Source organism: Pectinophora gossypiella, unplaced genomic scaffold (genome assembly GCF_024362695.1).
Source record: "Pectinophora gossypiella unplaced genomic scaffold, ilPecGoss1.1 Pgos_66, whole genome shotgun sequence".
NCBI lineage: Eukaryota > Metazoa > Arthropoda > Insecta > Lepidoptera > Gelechiidae > Pectinophora > Pectinophora gossypiella.
Window position 1 is genome coordinate 35960 of NW_026063276.1, and position 23116 is coordinate 59075.

At 37.4% G+C, this 23116-nt stretch overlaps 1 protein-coding gene across 6 annotated transcripts in view; it reads right to left on the bottom strand.

Moving 5' to 3' along the window:
- Positions 1-22255: 22255 nt before the first annotated feature.
- The window catches only part of LOC126381602 (uncharacterized), a 119013-nt gene continuing 118152 nt past the window's right edge, over positions 22256-23116 (bottom strand). For 5 of the 6 annotated variants that reach the window (XR_007568887.1, XR_007568886.1, XR_007568888.1 and 2 more), the window contains 2 exons: positions 22527-22666; positions 22256-22394 (listed from right to left, as the gene is read on the bottom strand). The gene's annotated coding sequence lies outside the window, so the exon portion shown is untranslated. Of the gene's footprint in view, positions 22395-22526; positions 22667-22766; positions 22812-23116 lie in introns of those variants that run through there. The other variant, XR_007568891.1, reaches the window with a different exon arrangement.

Below are 23116 nucleotides of genomic sequence, written 5' to 3' on the forward strand. Positions count from 1 at the left end.
CGCTAAACTGTACAACTTATACCAATATTTCGCAACACTGATTAGAGACACTCTAGCCTTGCGGTCATAGCAAGTGGCTTAGCGGATGTCACTCACTTGTGAACCGAGTTCAAATCCCATCGACGCAACATTATTATAATTTCTGACTTGTTTTTTTTTTATTTATTATTATTATTCTTTTTGACATTTAATTATTATTTTTGAATTTTATAAATATGGCAATGCAATGCGCATCATGTAAAAGTGCGATTACAAATCGACAATTCTTGGGCTGCACAATATGTAAACGAATGTATCACGTGAACTGTACAGTCATATCTGAAAAACTATTTTATCTTATGACACCTGCTAAGAGAGAGGTATACAAATGTGACATATGTAAAGCTAATAAAGAGCTGCAACCCCCTACCAGTCCTACTATCCAAGACCAGCAAGAACTTAACGTGACGATTAGAAAAAAGTACAAGGTAAATATTCCAGTTAAAAATGTTTTTGAAAAACTGTCGGAGGAAGACGAAGATCCTGAATACTCATCTTTAGTTTCTACTCCTCGAGAGCACCACAGGAGTTTTATTGACCTACGGATGAATACGAGCTCATTCATCGAAGAATTACAGGATAAAATTCAACACCTAGAACAAAAATTGGAAATAGCTGAGAACGAAATTGAGAATTTGGTGTCTGAAAACTACAAATTAATAAAGAAAAACTCAGACTACGAACTAAAAATTAAACAACTTACACAAATTTGTAAAACTACATCAAGCCAGAGTACAACTAAGAAGAAAAATAGGAACCTCAATAGAACGAAATTGAACTTTTCGAGTTTAGACGGAGAACAACCAATTTCACCCATGATATGGAGTACTCCAAAAGCGAAACTAGCAAATATAAACAAGGATCAATGCACCGATAACGTTCACACAAAGACCTCAGCGAGTAGTACACCCAAGTTGCCAATAGATGGCACCAGTGAAAAAGAAAAAAATAATAAGTGTAACAAAATATATATTGTTGGCGATGAATCCCTGAAAGGTTTATCTAGTAAATTAATAAAGTCTAGATCAGGAAAATGGAACGACAGATACAAACCGTCTGCGACGATTTTGTCTGGTGCTACAAGCTCAGAAACGATGGCATGCTGTGACAGTATCACCAGCGAACTAACCACGGACGACGTCATCATACTAGGTATCGGAAGCAACGACAGCAATATATTAAAGCTACACTCAAATCTATGTATAATTCTGAATAAATTTAAAAATGCTTCGAATGTTTATATAGCACCTGTAAAATATAATCCCTATTTAAATATATCAAAATTAAATAAATCAATTGGACTATGGACTAAACATTTTGAAAATTGTAAAATTCTTGACATTTATGATTATGATGATTATTATATGGACATGGAGTATTTAAACAAAATATGTAATAAGGTTAACGTATGCATTGACTATATTGAATATAAAACTCAATTTTTGTCATTTAGAAATATAAAAGTCCATATGAACAAATCAAATAAACGGTCCCGGAATGCAAATCCGCAAAAGAATGATACACCAAAAAAAGGTACTATACCGTATTACTTTTTCCCAAAGCGTAATGTTCAGGTACCTGTACAAACGTCATCAGCGCTGTCATCACCTCAGGAGTTGATGAATAGTACAAGTACCCCAAGCCAAAACAAAAATAATAAGTCCTTTTTTCGTCCATAAAGATGATAATAGTCTAACGCTTTTCCACCAAAACATACAAGGCCTGTTATCAAAAAAGGAATTATTAGAAATATCATTAGTGGAAATTAAAAATCACACTTGCCCAGATATAATCTGTCTTACGGAAACTTTTATTCCAAAAGGTGGCGAAAGAAACATTATTCTAAACAACTATGTACTGGCTTCAACGTTTACTAGAAATAATAAGAGAGGTGGAGTGTGCATATTAGTTAATAAGTGCCTACAATACGATCAAATATCATGCTTTGATAGTATTGCAATAGATTCTCATTTTGAATTCTGTTCAATTCAACTACCGTGCCATAATATTATAATAACAGGTCTATATCGAGTTCCATCAACTAATAAATATTATCTCGAAACGTTTCTTAGTAAGCTAGATTTACTACTGTACAAATTGTTTTACAAATATTCAAACAAAAAAATTATTATTGCCGGAGACCTAAATTTAAATATCCTAAAAAAAACTAAGTGGACAATAAGACTAAAAGAAATACTACAAAAATACAATTTAAAAATACATATTTGCGAACCAACGCGGGGCGAATCATGTTTAGACCTAATAATTAGTAATATCAGGAAAGCGTCTGGGTCACTACTGTCGTTGGGACTATCCGACCACGACACTGCCCAAGTACTGCGGTTCCCGGTAAAAATCAAACCCGATTATCGCAAATTTATGTTTACATTTAAAAGATGTTATTCGAAAGATAATATAGAAAATTTTAAACGGTACATGCGTAGTTTATCATTTACAGAAGTTTACTGTGACAAAAATCTTAATGAGGCTTTTGCAAAATTCCACGATTGGTTTTGTCTGTTATACAAGCTTTGTTTTCCAATTATTAAAATAAAAACAAATATATGTTATAAACTTAAATGGTTATCAAAGGGCCTTAAAAAATGTAGCCAAACAAAGAGAACCCTTCGCTACAAATATTATGCAAGTAAAACTGAGTATGACAAAATTAAATACCGAAACTATTCTAAATTGTTAAAAAAATGCACTATGAGGGCTAAAAAAAATATGAATAACAAATATGTGCTAAATAGCAAAAATAAATCTAAAGCGACCTGGACAGTCATAAAATCGGAAACGGGTACAAGCTATAACAGCAATTACATAAATAAGCTCCATATAAATGGCAAAGATATTGTGGTACCTTCGGACATTGCTACTAAATTGAATAATTATTTTATAAATTCGACAAATGATTTTAATTCGACAATTAAGAATACTAATACTCAAACCAAAATATGTAATTCGATTTATTTGACTCCGATAGATAATAATGACATTGCAAAAACTATTATGACATTGAACAATACTAACTCTGAAGGTTATGACTCGATCTGCACCACAGTAATCAAGGAATGTAGAGAAGAATTAACCCCGGTGCTGACATACTTAGTTAATCTCTCCTTAGAGACTGGAACTTTTCCGGACAAATTAAAAGTCGCTATTGTTAAGCCATTATATAAAAAAGGAAGCAAATCCGATGTGAGTAGTTATAGGCCGATTACCCTGTTATCGATATTGTCAAAGATATTCGAACGGATAATGTACAATAAACTTGTTCTCTTTTTCGATCGATTCAAGATCATAACTAATAGTCAATACGGATTTCAGAAGGGGAAATCAACAACACATGCTGTTTTTGATCTGGTTAATTATACTCTGCAAAGTATCAATGTCAATAATTACACAACCGTATTGTTACTAGACATATCAAAAGCATTTGACTGCGTTTCGCATACACAACTATTAGCTAAACTAGAACAAAACGGTATCAGGGGACCAGCACTAGCTTGGCTGAAGTCATATCTCCAAAACCGACATCAACGAGTAGAAATAACACAACTGGATTCGAAATACGTAGCTCAAACATTTAAATCCGAATTAAAGACTAATGAGTTTGGAGTTCCCCAGGGAAGCGTATTGGGCCCGTTGCTATTTCTACTTTACATAAATGACTTGCCGGATATAACAGGTCACAAAATTATTCTCTTTGCTGATGACATATCGATTATAGTTACGACAAATTGTAAATCAACCATGGAACGACATCAGTCTAACGTAAATAATACACTGACAAACGTTATTCAATGGCTTAAATTCAATAATTTACAAGTAAATCTTTCTAAAACAAACGTAATCAATTTCAATAATTTTCAAAATAAATCAATGAGTATTATTCACAATGGACAAATCTTACAAGTTACCAATAAAACCATCTTCTTAGGATTGATTATTAACTCAAAATTTGACTGGAAAGAACAGACAGATAAAGTCTGCAGTAGGGTAAACAGCTTCTCATATGCACTGTATAAATTATCACGTACAGCGAGCAGGAAAACAGCTATTATTGCGTATTATGCTTATGTGGAATCTGTAATCAAGTATGGCCTAGTACTATGGGGCAATGGTACTAATATCCACAAAGTATTTGTATCACAAAAGAAGTGTATACGGTCGATATGTGGCATACCGCCAGATGTGTCCTGTCGACCTTACTTTAAGACGCTGAAAATATTAACATTACCTTGCATCTACATCCTCGAGGTCGGCAAATTTGTTAGGAAAAATCTTCATTTATTCCTATTGGCAAAGGATGTGTCGACGCGATCATCTAGAAAACCAAATAGACTTGTTCACAATATGGTCCCAAGAACTACCCGTTACCAAAAAAATTGCTATGCTATGTGCATAAAGATATATAATAAAATACCAGAACAATATAAAACACTTACAATTAACAAGTTCTCCAAATCACTTCACGAATGGCTACTGCAAAAGATGTTTTATTCTCTGGACGAATTTTTAGGAGACAGCAATGCCTAATTCGTGAGGGTTGTTCACTCAATGAAGGCCTTAACCGAATGACGAACAGAACCGAACTAGAACGACTATATCGATTATTATAACGATCGAATGAATCGTTGGATGTTTCGTTTCATTGTTTTTCTTTTTTATTTTGTTTCTTTTTTCTCTTTTTTGTGTATTGTTTGTTTTTTTGTGATATGTAATTTGGATAATGACATTGTAAATCATTTTATTAATATTTCATAATTAATGTTTAGGTACATGATTGACATTTAAATTATGAATTTTATTTTGTTTAACTATTTGCATGTTATAATTTGAATAACTAAAAATGTAGACCAAATGTTAAATGCTGACCATCTGCAAACTGTAATACCATTTTTATTGCAAATAAATGATTATGAATTATGAATTATGAATTACTCAACATGATGTTTCGATCACATTCCTCATACATCATTTTTACCCCCGAGGCATTTTCGGGAAAAACGAAAATTTTGTATGGCGGCCATCTTGTTTTTCCGCCATTTTGGTTTTTTTTCAGTAAGGATTGGATTTGACCAGGATTTAAATAGGTTTTGTGAAAAAATAATCGTTCCAGGTGCGATAGTTTCGCCAGGCCGTAGGGTGTCTCCCTGATGCGGAGCAGATTTCAAAAATCGAGTAGAATTTCAATATCCAACTTGACACTCCGATTACATTCCCATACATCATTTTTACCTCCGAGACATTTTCTGGAAAAACGAAATTTTGTATGGCGGCCATCTTGTTTTTCGGCCATTTTGATTTTTTTTCACTAACAATAGAATTTGACCAAGATTTAAATAGGTTTTGCGAAAAAATAATTGATCTAGGAATAATAGTTGCGCCAGACCGTAGGGTGTCTCCCTGATGCGGAGCAGTTTTCCAAGATCTGGGATTTTTCCCATACTCAACGGGAGGTCCTGATCACACCCCCCATACATCATTTTTACCCCCCGACGCTCCTTCTGGGAGAACAACTCTGTCAGTGAGTCAGTCAGTGGGTTTGTAGCTATATATAGTATAATAATAATAATAACTAGATGTCGCGTGGTTCGCTCGCAGCAAGCTGCACGCGTGTCTTGTTTTCCCGCCATTTTTTTTACCGAGATAGAATTTGACCAAGACTAAAATAGGTCTCGTGAAATCAAAAAAGTTCTAGGTGCTATAGTTTTGCCAGGCCGTAGGGTGTCTCCCTGATGCGGAGCAGTTTTCCAAGATGACGTTCCGATCACACCCCTATACATCATTTTTACACCCGAGACATTTTCTGGAAAAACAAAAATTATATGGCGGCCATCTTGTTTTTCGGCCATTTTGTTTTTTTTTCACTGGCGATAAAATTTGACCAAGACTTTAATAGGCTTCGTGAAAATAAAAAAGTTCCAGGTGCGATAGTTTCGCCAGGCTGTAGGGTGTCTCCCTGATGCGGAGCAGCTTTTGAAGATCGAAAAGTATTTCCATACTCAACATGATGTTTCGATCACATTCCTCATACATCATTATTACCCCCGAGGCATTTTCGGGAAAAACGAAAATTTTGTATGGCGGCCATCTTGTTTTACCGCCATTTTGGTTTTTTTTCAGCGGGCATTGGATTTGACTAAGATTTAAATATGTTTCGCGAATGAAAAATTGCTCTAGGTTTTATAGTTTTGCCAGGCCGTAGGGTGTCTCCCTGATGCGGAGCAGATTTGAAGAAAGAGAAGTGTCTTCATACTCAAAAAGACACTCCGATTACACTCCCATACATAATTTTTACCCCTCAGGCATTTTCGGGAAAAACAAAATTTTGTATGGCGGCCATCTTGTTTTTCCGCCATTTTGGTTTTTTTCACCGGCGATTGAATTTGACCAAGATTTAAATATGTCATGCGAAAACAAAATTGCTCCACGTTTTATAGTTTCGCCAAGCCGTAGGGTGTCTCCCTGATGCGGAGCAGTTTTTCAAGATCAAGAAAAATTTCCATAGTCAACGGGATGTTCCAATTACAACCCCATACACAGTTTTTACCAACGAGACATTTTCTGGAAAATCAAAATTTTGTATGGCGGCCATCTTGTTTTTCCGCCATTTTGTTTTTTTTTAACCTACAATAGAATTTGACCAAGATTTAAATAGGTTTTGCGAAAAAAAAATTGATCGAGGTATAATAGTTGCGCCAGACTGTAGGGCGTCTCCCTGATGCGGAGCAGTTTTTCAAGATCTGGAAGTTTTCCCATACTCACCGGGAGGTCCCGATCACACCCCTTATACATCATTTTCACCCCCCGATGCTCCTTCTGGGAGAACAACCCTGTCAGTGAGTCAGTGAGTCAGTCAGTCAGTGGGTTTGCAGCTATATATAGTATAACTAGATGTCGCGTGGTTCGCTCGCAGCAAGCTGCTCGCGTGTCTTGTTTTCCCGCCATTTTTTTACCGCGATAGAATTTGACCAAGACTTGAATAGGTCTCGTGAAATCAAAAAAGTTCTAGGTGCTATAGTTTTGCCAGGCCGTAGGGTGTCTCCCTGATGCGGAGCAGTTTTCCAAGATGACGTTCCGATCACACCCCTATGCATACTTTTTACCTCTGAGACATTTTCTGGAAAAACAAAATTTTGTATGGCGGCCATCTTGTTTTTCGGCCATTTTGTTTTTTTTCACCGGCGATAAAATTTGACCAAGATTTAAATAGGTTTCGTGAAAACAAAAAAAATCGAGGTGCTATAGTTTCGCTAAGCCGAAGGGTGTCTCCCTGATGCGGAGCAGATTTCAAAGATCGAGAAGCTTTTCCACGTCCTATATGACGATACAATCAAATTCTTCACACATCATTTTTACCCCCGAGGCATTTTCGGGAAAAACGAAAATTTGTATGGCGGCCATCTTGTTTTTCGGCCATTTTGGTTTTTTTTCACCGGGGATTGGATTTGACCAAGATTTGAATAGGTTTCGTGAAAAAAATATTGCTCTAGGTTTTATAGTTTTTCCAGGCCGTAGGGTGTCTCCCTGATGCGGAGCAGCTATCGAAAACCCAGATATATTTTCATACTTGAGATGACGTTCCGATCACATTCCTATACATCATTTTTACCCCCGAGGCATTTTCAGGAAAAACGAAAAATTTGTATGGCGGCCATCTTGATTTTCCGCCATTTTGATTTTTTTTCACCGGCGATTAAATTTGACCAAGATTATAATAGGCCAGGTGGAAAAAATAATGTTCTAGGTGCGATACTTTTGCCAGGCCGTAGGGTGCCGCCCTGATGCGGAGCAGTTTTCAAAGATCGAGAAACATGTTCATACTCTACAAGTCGTTCCGATTACAACCCTATACACAGTTTTTACCCACGAGACATTTTCTGGAAAAACAAACTTTTGTATGGCGGCCATCTTGTTTTTCCGCCATTTTGATTTTTTTTCGACGGCGATTGGTTTTGACCAGGAATTAAATAGGTTTCGTGAAAAAAGAATCGTTCCAGGTGCGATAGTTTCGCCAGACTGTTGGGTGTCTCTCTGATGCGGAGCAGTTTTCCAAGATCTGGAAGTTTTCCCATACTCACCGGGAGGTCCCGATCACACCCCCCATACATCATTTTCACCCCCCGACGCTCCTTCTGGGAGAACAACCCTGTCAGTGAGTCAGTGAGTCAGTCAGTGGGTTTGTAGCTATATATAATATAACTAGATGTCGCGTGGTTCGCTCGCAGCAAGCTGCTCGCGTGTCCTGTATTACTTCGAAGCTTTGTATGGTGGCCATCTTGTTTTTCCGCCATTTTTTACCGCGATAGCATTTGACCAAGACTTAAATAGGTCTCGTGAAATCAAAAAAGTTCTAGGTGCTATGGTTTTGCCAGGCCGTAGGGTGACCCCTGATGCCGAGCAGTTTTCCAAGATGACGTTCCGATCATCAATTCTACCTCTGAGACATTTTCTGGAAAAACAAAACTTTGTATGGCGGCCATCTTGTTTTTCAGCCAAAAGTTCCAGGTGCGATAGTTTCGCCAGGCCGTAAGGTGTCTTCCTGATGCGGAGCAGTTATCAAATATGACGTTCCGATCACACCCCCATACAGCATTTATTTGCCCCGAGGCATTTTAGGGAAAAACAAAATTTTGTATGGCGGCCATCTTGTTTTTCCGCCATTTTGTTTTTTTTTTCACCGGGTTAAAATTTTACCAAGAATTAAATAGGTTTCGTGAAAACAAAAACGGTCCAGATGCGATAGTTTCGCCAGGCCGTAGGGTGCCGGCCTGATGCGGAGCAGTTTTCAAAGATCGAGAAGTATTTCCATACTCTTCAATATGTTTCCATCAAAACCCTCATACATAATTTTTATCCCAGAGGCATTTTCAGGAAAAACGAAAAATTTGTATGGCGGCCATCTTTTTTTCCGCCATTTTGATTTTTTTTCACCGGCGATAAAATTTGACCAAGACTTTAATAAGCTTCGTTAAAACAAAAAAGTTCCAGGTGCGATAGTTTCGCCAGGCTGTAGGGTGTCTCCCTGATGCGGAGCAGCTTTCGAAGATCGAAAAGTATTTCCATACTCAACATGATGTTTCGATCACATTCCTCATACATCATTTTTACACCCGAGACATTTTCTAGAAAAACAAAATTTTGTATGGCGGCCATCTTGTTTTTCCGCCATTTTGTTTTTTTTTCACCGGCGATAAAATTTGACCAAGATTTAAATAGGTTTTGTGAAAACAAAAAAGGTCCAGATGCGATAGTTTCGCCACGCCGTAGGGTGCCGCCCTGATGCGGAGCAGCTTTCAAAGATCGAGAAGTATTTCCATACTCCACAAGACGTTCCGATTACAACCCTATACACAGTTATTTTCCCCGAGACATTTTCTAGAAAAACAAAATTTTGTATGGCGGCCATCTTGTTTTTCCGCCATTTTGTTTTTTTTTTCACCGGGTTAAAATTTTACCAAGAATTAAATAGGTTTCGTGAAAACAAAAACGGTCCAGATGCGATAGTTTCGCCAGGCCGTAGGGTGCCGGCCTGATGCGGAGCAGTTTTCAAAGATCGAGAAGTATTTCCATACTCTTCAATATGTTTCCATCAAAACCCTCATACATAATTTTTATCCCAGAGGCATTTTCAGGAAAAACGAAAAATTTGTATGGCGGCCATCTTTTTTTCCGCCATTTTGATTTTTTTTCACCGGCGATAAAATTTGACCAAGACTTTAATAAGCTTCGTTAAAACAAAAAAGTTCCAGGTGCGATAGTTTCGCCAGGCTGTAGGGTGTCTCCCTGATGCGGAGCAGCTTTCGAAGATCGAAAAGTATTTCCATACTCAACATGATGTTTCGATCACATTCCTCATACATCATTTTTACACCCGAGACATTTTCTAGAAAAACAAAATTTTGTATGGCGGCCATCTTGTTTTTCCGCCATTTTGTTTTTTTTTCACCGGCGATAAAATTTGACCAAGATTTAAATAGGTTTTGTGAAAACAAAAAAGGTCCAGATGCGATAGTTTCGCCACGCCGTAGGGTGCCGCCCTGATGCGGAGCAGCTTTCAAAGATCGAGAAGTATTTCCATACTCCACAAGACGTTCCGATTACAACCCTATACACAGTTATTTTCCCCGAGACATTTTCTAGAAAAACAAAATTTTGTATGGCGGCCATCTTGTTTTTCCGCCATTTTGTTTTTTTTTTCACCGGGTTAAAATTTTACCAAGAATTAAATAGGTTTCGTGAAAACAAAAACGGTCCAGATGCGATAGTTTCGCCAGGCCGTAGGGTGCCGGCCTGATGCGGAGCAGTTTTCAAAGATCGAGAAGTATTTCCATACTCTTCAATATGTTTCCATCAAAACCCTCATACATAATTTTTATCCCAGAGGCATTTTCAGGAAAAACGAAAAATTTGTATGGCGGCCATCTTTTTTTCCGCCATTTTGATTTTTTTTCACCGGCGATAAAATTTGACCAAGACTTTAATAAGCTTCGTTAAAACAAAAAAGTTCCAGGTGCGATAGTTTCGCCAGGCTGTAGGGTGTCTCCCTGATGCGGAGCAGCTTTCGAAGATCGAAAAGTATTTCCATACTCAACATGATGTTTCGATCACATTCCTCATGCATCATTTTTACCCCCGAGGCATTTTCGGAAAAAACGAAAATTTTGTATGGCGGCCATCTTGTTTTTCCGCCATTTTGGTTTTTTTTCAGCGGGGATTGGATTTGACCAAGATTTAAATATGTTTCGCGAAAGAAAAATTGCTCCAGGTTTTATAGTTTTGCCAGGCCGTAGGGTGTCTCCCTGATGCGGAGCAGTTTTCAAGATGGAGAAGTATTTTTATACTCAACAAGACGTTCCGATTACACCCCCATTCACAGTTTTTACCCCCGAGACATTTTCTGGAAAAATAAAATTTTGTATGGCGGCCATCTTGTTTTTCCGCCATTTTGTTTTTTTTTCATCCACAATAAAATTTGACCAAGATTTAAGAAGGTTTTGTGAAAAAAGAATCGTTCCAGGTGCGATAGTTGCGCCAGACCGTAGGGTGTCTCCCTGATGCGGAGCAGTTTTCCAAGATCTGGAAGTTTTCCCATACTCATCGGAAGATTTTGATCATACCCCCCATACATCATTTTCACCCCTCGATGCTCCTTCTGGGAGAACAACTCTGTCAGTGAGTGAGTCAGTCACTACATGGGTTTGTAGCTATATATAATATAATAATATAATAATAATAATAACTAGATGTCGCGTGGTTCGCTCGCAGCAAGCTGCTCGCGTGTCCTGTATTGGTTCGAAGCTTTTTCCCGCCATTTTTTTACCGCGATAGAATTTGACCAAGACTTAAATAGGTGTCGTGAAATCAAAAAAGTTCTAGGTGCTATAGTTTTGCCAGGCCGTAGGGTGTCTCCCTGATGCGGAGCAGTTTTCCAGGATGACGTTCCGATCACAGCCCTGTACACCATATTTACCTCTGAGGCATTTTTTGAAAAAACATTTTTTTGTATGGCGGCCATCTTGTTTTTCCGCCATTTTGTTTTTTTACACCGGCGCCGATAGAATTTGACCAAGATTTTAATAGATTTCGTGAAAATCAAACAGTTCCAGATGCGATAGGTTAGCCAGGCGGTAGGGTGTCTTCCTGATGCGGAGCAGATTTCAAAGATCGAGAAGTATTTTCATACTTGTCATGACGTTCCGATCACACCCCTATACATAATTTTTACCCCCGAGGCATTTTCGGGAAAAACGAAAAATTTGTATGGCGGCCATCTTGTTTTTCCGCCATTTTGATTTTTTTTCACCGACAATAGAATTTGTCCAAGATTTTAATAGGTTCTGCGAAAAAAGAATCGTTCCAGGTATAATAGTTGCGCCAGACTGTAGGGTGTCTCCCTGATGTGGAGCAGTTTTCCAAGATCTGGAAGTTTTCCCATACTCATCGGAAGATTTTGATCACAACCCCCATACATCATTTTCACCCCCCGACGCTCCTTCTGGGAGAACAACCCTGTCAGTGAGTCAGTCAGTCAGTCAGTGGGTTTGTAGCTATATATATTATAATAATAACTAGATGTCGCGTGGTTCGCTCGCAGCAAGCTGCTAGCGTGTCTTGTTTTCCCGCCATTTTTTTACCACGATAGAATTTGACCAAGACTTGAATAGGTCTCGTGAAATCTAAAAAGTTCTAGGTGCTATAGTTTTGCCAGGCCGTAGGGTGTCTCCCTGATGCGAAGCAGTTTTCCAAGATGACGTTCCGATCACACCCCTATACATATTTTTTGACCTTGAGGAATTTTCTAGAAAAACAAAATTTTGTATGGCGGCCATCTTGTTTTTCGGCCATTTTGTTTTTTTTACCGGCGATAAAATTTGACCAAGATTTTATTAGGTTTGGTGAAAAAAGAATCGTTCCAGGTGCGATAGTTTTACCAGGCCGTAGGGTGCCGCCCTGATGCGGAGCAGTTTTTGAAGGTCGGGAAGTATTTTCATACTCAATATGACACTTTGATCTCATCCCTCTTACATCACATTCACCCCGAGGCATTTTCGAGAAAAACGAAAATTTTGTATGGCGGCCATCTTGTTTTTCCGCCATTTTGATTTATTTTCAACTACGATAGAATTTGACCAAGAATTAAATAGGTTTCGTGAAAACAGAAAAGTTCCAGATGCGATAGTTTTGTCAGGCCGTAGGGTGTCTCCCTGATGCGGAGCAGATTTTCAAAATTAAGAAGTATTTTCATACTCAACAAGACGTTCCGATTACAACCCCATACACAGTTTCTATCTAGCAACGAGACATTTTCTGGAAAAATAAAATTTTGTAATAAAATATTGTTTTTCCGCCATTTTGCTTTTTTTTCACCTACAATAGAATTTGACCAAGATTATAATAGGCCTGGTGGAAAAAATAATGTTCTAGGTGCGATAGTTTGGCCAGGCCGTAGGGTGTCTCCCTGATGCGGAGCAGATTTCAAAGATCGAGAAATATTTCCATACTCAACATAACGATCCGATCACACTCCTATACATCATTTTTACCCCCGAGGCATTTTCAGGAAAATTGAAAAAATTGTATGGCGGCCATCTTGTTTTTCCGCCATTTTGATTTTTTATCACCAGCGATTGAATTTGACCAAGAATTAAGTAGGTTTAGTGGAAAAAAAAATGTTCTATGTTTGATAGTTTAGCCAGGCCGTAGGGTGTCTCCCTGATGCGGAGCAGCTATCGATAACCAAGATGTATTTTCATACTCGACATAACGTTCCAAACACATTCCTATACGTCATTTTTACCCCCGAGGCATTTTCAGGAAAAACGAAAAATTTGTATGGCGGCCATCTTGATTTTCCGCCATTTTATTTTTTTTTCACTGGCGATAAAATTTGACCAAGACTTTAATAGGCTTCGTGAAAACAAAAAAGTTCCAGGTGCGATAGTTTCGCCAGGCTGTAGGGTGTCTCCCTGATGCGGAGCAGCTTTCGAAGATCGAAAAGTATTTCCATACTCAACATGATGTTTCGATCACATTCCTTATACATCATTTTTACCCCCGAGGCATTTTCGGGAAAAACGAAAATTTTGTTTGGCAGCCATCTTGTTTTTCCGCCATTTTGGTTTTTTTTCACCAGGGATTGAATTTGACCAAAATTTAAATAGGTTTCGTGAAAAAAATATTGCTCTAGGTTTTATAGTTTTGCCAGGCCGTAGGGTGTCTCTCTGATGCGGAGCAGTTTTTCAAGTTTGAGCAGTATTTAAATACTCAACATGACGATCCGATCACATCCCTATACATCATTTTTACCCTAGAGGCATTTTCAAGAAAAACGAAAATTTTGTATGGCGGCCATCTTGTTTTTCCGCCATTTTGGTTTTTTTTCACCGGGGATTGGATTTGACCAAGAATGTTATAGGTTTTGTAAAAAAAGAATCGTTCCTGGTGCGATAGTTTTGCCAGGCTGTGGGGTGTCTTCCTGATGCGGAGCAGTTTTTGAAGATCGAGAAGCATTTACGTACTTCACATGACATTCCGATTACACCCCCATACATCATTTTTACCTCCGAGACATTTTCTGGAAAAACAAAATTTTGTATGGCGGCCATCTTGTTTTTCCGCCATTTTGATTTTTTTTCACCGGTGATTGAATTTGACTAAGAATTAAATAGGTTTCGTGAAAAAAGAATCGTTCCAGGTGCGATAGTTTTGCCAGGCCGTAGGGTGTCTTCCTGATGCGGAGCAGCTATCGAAACCCAGATGTATTTTCACAATTGACATGACGTTCCGATCACATTCCTATACATCATTTTTACTCCCGAGGCATTTTCAGGAAAAACGAAAAATTTGTATGGCGGCCATCTTGTTTTTCCGCCATTTTGGTTTTTTTTCACCGGGGATTGGATTTGACCAAGAATGTTATAGGTTTTGTGAAAAAAGAATCGATCCAGGTGCGATAGTTTTGACAGGACATAGGGTGCCGCCCTGATGCGGAGCAGCTTTCCAAGATCGAGAAGTATATCCATACTCAACAAGACGTTCTGATTACATCCCCATACATATTTTTTACCCCCAAGGCATTTTCAGGAAAAACAAAAATTTTGTATGGCGGCCATCTTGTTTTTCCGCCATTTTGATTTTTTTTCACTCACGATAGAATTTGACCAAGAAGAAATACAGAAAACACCATTTAGCGTGAAATGGCTCTAACTAGATCCACTGGAAAACATGAAACCATGTAAAACCCTAAGTTTTTGTTTAGCTCGTACAAGATTTTATGTTTTTTGAGGAACCGTGTCATGCGAAACAGTGTTCTATTGAAAAGTATTGTAAGAAGAAATGCAAAGAACACCATTTAGCGTGACATAGCTCTAACCAGATCCACTGGAAAACATAAAACCATATAAAACCTAAGTTTTAGTTTAGCTCATACACGATATTATGTTTTTTGAGGAACCGTCTCATGCGAAACAGTGTTCTGTTGAAAAGTATTGTAAGAAGAAAATGCAAAAAACACCATTTAGCGTGACATAGCTCTAACCAGATCCACTGGAAAACATAAAACCATATAAAACCTAAGTTTTAGTTTAGCTCATACACGATATTATGTTTTTTGAGGAACCGTCTCATGCGAAACAGTGTTCTATTGAAAAGTATTGCAAGAAGAAATACAGAAAACACCATTTAGCGTGACATGGCTCTAACCAGATCCACTGGAAAACATGAAACCATGTAAAACCCTAAGTTTTTGTTTAGCTCGTACAAGATTTTATGTTTTTTGAGGAACTGTGTCATGCGAAACAGTGTTCTATTGAAAAGTATTGTAAGAAGAAATGCAAAGAACACCATTTAGCGTGACATAGCTCTAACCAGATCCACTGGAAAACATAAAACCATATAAAACCTAAGTTTTAGTTTAGCTCATACACGATATTATGTTTTTTGAGGAACCGTCTCATGCGAAACAGTGTTCTGTTGAAAAGTATTGTAAGAAGAAAATGCAAAAAACACCATTTAGCGTGACATAGCTCTAACCACATCCACTGGAAAACATAAAACCATATAAAACCTAAGTTTTAGTTTAGCTCATACACGATATTATGTTTTTTGAGGAACCGTCTCATGCGAAACAGTGTTCTATTGAAAAGTATTGCAAGAAGAAATACAGAAAACACCATTTAGCGTGACATGGCTCTAACCAGATCCACTGGAAAACATGAAACCATGTAAAACCCTAAGTTTTTGTTTAGCTCGTACAAGATTTTATGTTTTTTGAGGAACCGTGTCATGCGAAACAGTGTTCTATTGAAAAGTATTGTAAGAAGAAAATGCAAAAAACACCATTTAGCGTGACATAGCTCTAACCAGATCCACTGGAAAACATAAAACCATGTAAAACCCTAAGTTTTTGTTTAGCTCATACACGATATTATGTTTTTTGAGGAACCGTCTCATGCGAAACAGTGTTCTATTGAAAAGTATTGTAAGAAGAAAATGCAAAAAACACCATTTAGCGTGACATAGCTCTAACCAGATCCACTGGAAAACATAAAACCATGTAAAATCCTAAGTTTTTGTTTAGCTCATACACGATATTATGTTTTTTGAGGAACCGTCTCATGCGAAACAGTGTTCTATTGAAAAGTATTGTAAGAAGAAATGCAAAGAACACCATTTAGCGTGACATAGCTCTAACCAGATCCACTGGAAAACATAAAACCATGTAAAACCCTAAGTTTTTATTCTGCACTTACTATGTATATTATATTATCATTGTATATTCATGGTAAGTTGGATTTACTGTAGGTGTATGCAAATTAATAACAAGCATAGTTGTTTGTTATTTGCGTCATTATAAGTAAATAAATAACGAATGTAGACTTAAAAAATAAAACGTAGGTAGTATGTTGGTTATGACTGTACACATATGAATTAAACTATAAACAGTTACTTTCATTTCTAATAACATTTGGTATATTTGGTAACATTTAAAACTAAACAATTTTACCAGAATATATAAAATATGACTCGCTTTCTATTTTTTTAACTAAAGGTGTTTTCTTTTACCTTTAATTTTTTTTTGTTTTAGCCATATTTGATTTGAAAATTTGAATATCAAAGTTTCACGTTGTTAGGTAGTGCTTTCTTCTCCAATTATTGTTTTTCCAAGTAGTAGGTATTTTCTAGCAATTTCACTTTATTTCGCCTGTATACATGTATTAATTACTTTATGTATGTTTTTGTATCGATGAGTGATCATTCTTCTGTCAATACTGGTGAGACCCGCTTGTGGGAGGCCAGAAATTAACATGATCAAATTTGTTTTTGAATTTGCTTAGAATGGTATAGAACATTCATTGTTGATTATAGGCTTAATTATTTTTACATACACCATTAAAAGTAAAGCATGGTCGTACTTAAGATCCTCCTGCGGCTTAGATTTTTAAACACAATAGCGAAACAATGGGATTTGGTTTCAGGACTTTTTTCATGTTTAGCCCATCTGACAGTCGTCATATTTATCCATGTTTATGAATGAAATTGTTCGTCACTGCCTGATACAGGTAATTATTGACCTATTTTATTCCACAACACAATAAATAATGTTCTAAATAACACTTTTCATTTATATATTTGTAGCCACAAATCTGTGCAATTGATGATGCGTCTTTGCTGACACAATGACGATGACGATTCATACACCATTGAATGCTAATGTATAATATACTGTACTGATTCGACGTACCATAACACATATTCTTTATTCTGTCCGTTCCATTTTACAGGACACGCGAGTTTTACTATGTAGCGTTTATGTGTACTCATTTATTCGATTTCCAGCTTGGCATTTGTTTAAGTTTTTGAATCTTTCTTCGAGCAGACATTTGTAGTAATGTTATTTCTTAAAGTTTCCTTGATAATGAGTAAACAGGCATCTGGATAGTTTTCTTTCTCCCTTATATTTATTATTTTAAGGCGTATATTTTTTTGTTTGTTTACTTAATTCTAACTTAAGTTACTAATATACGCTAGTATAAAATATTCTTTAGTACAATTTTAATGTTAATTATAATTTTTTACTCATCAATATAATTTGCAAATGTTAAATACATTAAAATGTATACACAACACAAATTTAATCGGTTATAAAAACTTATTTTCCATTGTACATTTATTTTCCTGAATTAATGCATGAAAATATCAAAATGCGTTTGTGTTATTAAATAGCTACTCCAACTTACCATGAATTTCGTATTTTTTTATTATTATTTTAGTAAATATATTTTGTTTACTGCTTAGTGAATGATAAAAAAATAGGTGACTAAAATGACAAAGATAAATTTTACTTAATGTAAGTTAGGTATTGGGTAAAATGCTTTTGAATGATGATTTGTTTAAATATACTCGTAGAAGTATAATTACTGCATAACTTATTGCTGTAAGTTGAGAAAGTAGCACTTAGGAGAAAAATGTGTCAATAAACATCATTGGTCTTTTCATCGAAATATTTTAGTATTCATTTATTGTTTATATGCGCACTTCAATTTGGTAACAATATTATTTGTATAGCGTTATAAAGTAAAAAAAATAACATCAATAAATCATAAGTTTGCTTACAAAAAACAAACAGTTTCAGCGCTTAAACACTGAAACAGAATTCTTTGCAAATAACTTCGAACAATTACCACTTTAATACACCTAAACTATACATTGTCCATGTACAGCGAGATCCTGAATACTGATTACAGTTTCCGTACTCCCTCCTTTCCAGTCCTAAGCGACATTCAAACCTTCACTGACACGATCATTCCACAGGATACGTCCATCCCTTGTATCCCGGATCGCAAGAATCGGCTAGTACGGCATAACAGCTTGACAGCTAAAACTCACGCAACCATTGTTGATCGACCTACAAAATCCACCGAAAATGCCTACGACGATGGGAACGTCGTTCCAGGGGCGATAGTCTTGCCAGGCCGTGGGGTGTCTCCCTGATGCGGAGCAGTTTTCCAAGATCTGGAAGTTTTCCCATACTCACCGGAAGATTTGGATCACATCCCCCATACATCATTTTGACCCCCCGACGCTCCTTCTGGGAGAACAACTATGTCAGTCAGTCAGTCAGTCAATACATGGGTTTGTAGCTTTATATAATATAATAATAATAATAATAATAATAATAATAACTAGATGTCGCGTGATTCGCTCGCAGCAAGCTGCTCGCGTGTTTTGTTTACCCGCCATTTTTTTACCGCGATAGAATTTGACCAAGACTTAAATAGGTCTCGTGAAATCAAAAAAGTTCCAGGTGCGATAGTTTTGCCAGGCCGTAGGGTGTCTCCCTGATGCGGAGCAGTTTTCCAAGATGTCGTTCCTATCACACCCCTATACATCATTTTTACACCCGAGACATTTTCTGGGAAAACAAAAATTTATATGGCGGCCATCTTGTTTTTCGGCCATTTTGTTTTTTTTTCACCGGCGATAAAATTTGACCAAGATTTAAATATGTTTCGTGAAAACAAAAATGTTCCAGGTGCGATAGTTTTGCCAGGCCGTAGGGTGTCTCCCTGATGCGGAGCAGTTTTCCAAGATGACGATCCGATCACACCCCTATACATCATTTTCACACCCGAGACATTTTCTGGAAAAGCAAAAATTTATATGGCGGCCATCTTGGTTTTCGGCCATTTTGTTTTTTTATTACCGGTGATAAAATTTGACCAAGATTTTAATAGGTTTGGTGGAAAAAAAAATGTTCCAGAAGCGATAGTTTCGCCAGGCCGTAGGGTGCCGCCCTGATGCGGAGCAGTTTTCGAAAACCTGGAAGTATACCCGTACTCTACATGACGTTCCGATCAAAACCCTCATACATAATTTTTATCCCAGAGGCATTTTAAGGAAAAACTAAAAATTTGTATGGCGGCCATCTTGTTTTTCCGCCAGTTTGATTTTTTTTCAACGGTGATTGAATTTGACCAAGATTTAAATAGATTTCGTGAAAGAAAATTTGCTCCAGGTCTTATAGTTTTGCCAGGCCGTAGGGTGTCTCCCTGATGCGGAGCAGTTTTTGAAGATCGAGAAGTATTTCCATACTCAACAAGACGTTCTGATCACACCCCCATACATAATTTTTAGCCCCGAGACATTTTCTGGAAAAACAAAATTTTGTATGGCGGCCATCTTGTTTTTCGGCCATTTTGTTTTTTTTCATTGGCGATAAAATTTAACCAAGACTTTAATAGGCTTCGTGAAAACAAAAAAGTTCCAGGTGCGATAGTTTCGCCAGGCTGTAGGGTGTCTCCCTGATGCGGAGCAGCTTTCGAAGATCGAAAAGTATTTCCATACTCAACATGATGTTTCGATCACATTCCTCATACATCATTTTTACCCCCGAGGCATTTTCGGGAAAAACGAAAATTTGGTATGGCGGCCATCTTGTTTTTCCGCCATTTTGTTTTTTTTTCTGCGCGGAATGGATTTGACCAAGATTTAAATATGTTTCGCGAAAGAAAACTTGCTCCAGGTTTTATAGTTTTGCCAGGCCGTAGGGTGTCTCCCTGATGCGGAGCAGGTTTTCAAGATCGAGAAGTATTTCCATACTCAACAATACGTTTCGATTACACATCCATACAGAGTTTTGACCCACGAGACATTTTCCGGAAAAATAAAATTTTGTATGGCGGCCATCTTGTTTTTCCGCCATTTTGTTTTTTTTTTCACCAAAGGTTGAATATGACCAAGAATTAATTAGGTTTTGTGAAAAAAGAATCGTTCCAGGTGCGATAGTTTCGCCAGACTGTAGGGTGTCTCCCTGATGCGGAGCAGTTTTCCAAGATCTGGAAGTTTTCCCATACTCACCGGTAGGTCCCGATCACACCCCCCATACATCATTTTTACCCCCCGACGCTCCTTCTGGGAGAACAACCCTGTCAGTGAGTAAGTGAGTCAGTGAGTCAGTCAGTACATGGGTTTGTAGCTTTGTATAATATAACTAGATGTCGCGTGGTTCGCTCGCAGCAAGCTGCTCGCGTGTACTGTATTAGTTCGAAGCTTTGTATGGCGGCCATCTTGTTTTCCCGCCATATTTTTACCGCGATAGAATTTGACCAAGACTTAAATAGGTCTCGTGAAATTAAAAAAGTTCTAGGTGCTATAGTTTTGCCAGGCCGTAGGGTGACCCCTGATGCGGAGCAGTTTTCCAAAATGACGTTCCGATCACACCCCAATACATCATTTTTACCTCTGAGACATTTTCTGGAAAAACAAAAATTTGTATGGCGGCCATCTTGTTTTTCGGCCATTTTGTTTTTTTTTCACTGGCGATAAAATTTGACCAAGACTTTTATAGGCTTCGTGAAAACAAAAAAGTTCCAGGTGCGATAGTTTCGCCAGGCTGTAGGGTGTCTCCCTGATGCGGAGCAGCTTTCGAAGATCGAAAAGTATTTCCATACTCAACATGATGTTTCGATCACATTCCTCATACATCATTTTTACCCCCGAGGCATTTTCGGGAAAAACGAAAATTTTGTATGGCGGCCATCTTGTTTTTCCGCCATTTTGGTTTTTTTTCACCGGTGATTGAATTTGACCAAGATTTAAATAGGTTTCGTGAAAACTAAAAAGTTCCACGTGCGATAGTTTCACCAGGCCGTAGGGTGTCTCCCTGATGCGGAGCAGTTTTTCAAGATTGAGCAGTATTGAAATACTCAACATGACGATTCGATCACATTCTTATACATCATTTTTACCCTCGAGGCATTTTCAGGAAAAACGAAAATTTTGTATGGCGGCCATCTTGATTTTCCGCCATTTTGTTTTTTTTTCACCGGGGATTGGATTTGACCAAGATTTAAATATGTTTCGCGAAAGAAAAATTGCTCAAGGTTTTATAGTTTTGCCAGGCCGTAGGGTGTCTCCCTGATGCGGAGCAGTTTTTCAAGTTCAAGAAAAATTTCCATAGTCAACGGGATGTTCCGATTACAACCCCATACACAGTTTTTACCAACGAGACATTTTCTGGAAAAACAAAATTTTGTATGGCGGCCATCTTGTTTTTCCGCCATTTTGATTTTTTTTCGACGGCGATTGGTTTTGACCAGGAATTAAATAGGTTTCGTGAAAAAAGAATCGTTGTCTCTCTGATGCGGAGCAGTTTTCCAAGATCTGGAAGTTTTCCCATACTCACCGGGAGGTCCCGATCACACCCCCCATACATCACTTTTACCCCCCGACGCTCCTTCTGGGAGAACAACCCTGTCAGTGAGTCAGTCAGTGAGTCAGTCAGTCAGTACATGGGTTTGTAGCTTTATATATTATAATAATAGCTTTATAATATAATAATAATAATAACGTTTACGTTTAACGTTTATTGAAATAAGTTTTTACATTTTTATGCATTGAAACCCTGTCTCCCAAACTAGGCAAACCTGTGTCTTGGGAGACAGTGCCTTCCCAATCTATCTATAATAATAACTAGTTATATAATATAATAACTAGATGGTGCTAAGTGCGCTCGCTGCTAAAGCAGCTTCGCGGGCGTTGTACGTGGATTGACGTTTTCGTATAGTTTGTTTCGCATCACAGATTTGTAATAACTATTAAGACAGACACAAAAAGAAATAAAAAAAATGTGTAGGATATTGTTGGTTTATTTTATGTTATCAAAAAATAAAAATATAAAATTATATTCTCTTTCTCTCCCTTGCATTGTTCCCATATGGTGGTGGGCTCTTTTTTCCGAGTCTTTTCCTTCCACTTCGCTCTGTTGGATGTATCGTCTGCGGAAACATTGCAGGAACAAAGATCTTCTTTGATGACATCTGCTTCTTTGCCTTCTGTATTTCCTGTTAAAAATAAAATAATATTAATTTATTTATAATAACGTATATTTATAATAACGTATAGATATAATATCCTTTTCTTAGTCGATAGCGATACGTTTTTGCCAAAGTGGTCGTGGTCGTCATGTAACGTACCTAGATTCTTGTCACTATCACTATTGATTGCTGGCTGTCACACTGCTGCATTCATTGAAGAAGCTACCGACATCAGGCTTGGTTGATATAATACTATTGTATTAATAATCTCCTACGCAGTTTTTTGCCTTCTGCATTTCCTATAAATAAAATACATATTAAATATTATATATAATTTCTTTTCCTTGGTCGATAGCGATACGTCTTTGTCAAAATAGTCGTGGTCGTCATGTAACGTACCTCGATATCTTGTAACTTTTGATTGCTGGCTGTCACACTGCTGCGTGCATTGAAGAACTTTCATGATTTTTTTTTAGTTATTTTAAATTATTTTCAATTCTATACTTTTGCGATGAAAAATTCCACTTGATATTAACTCAGAATAATCAGGTGAATCATCCCCCTCTGTATTCGGTACGATGTCACTTACACCCCGCACAAGTACATACTGTAGCCATACAAGTAAGTAAGGGTGTTAGTGACACCGTAACAAATACTGAGGAGGATGATTCAGACCATAATTCTGAGTTGAAATCAAGTGGAATTTTCAGTCGGAAAATTCATGAAAATTTTTGTTTTTTTTTAAGTTA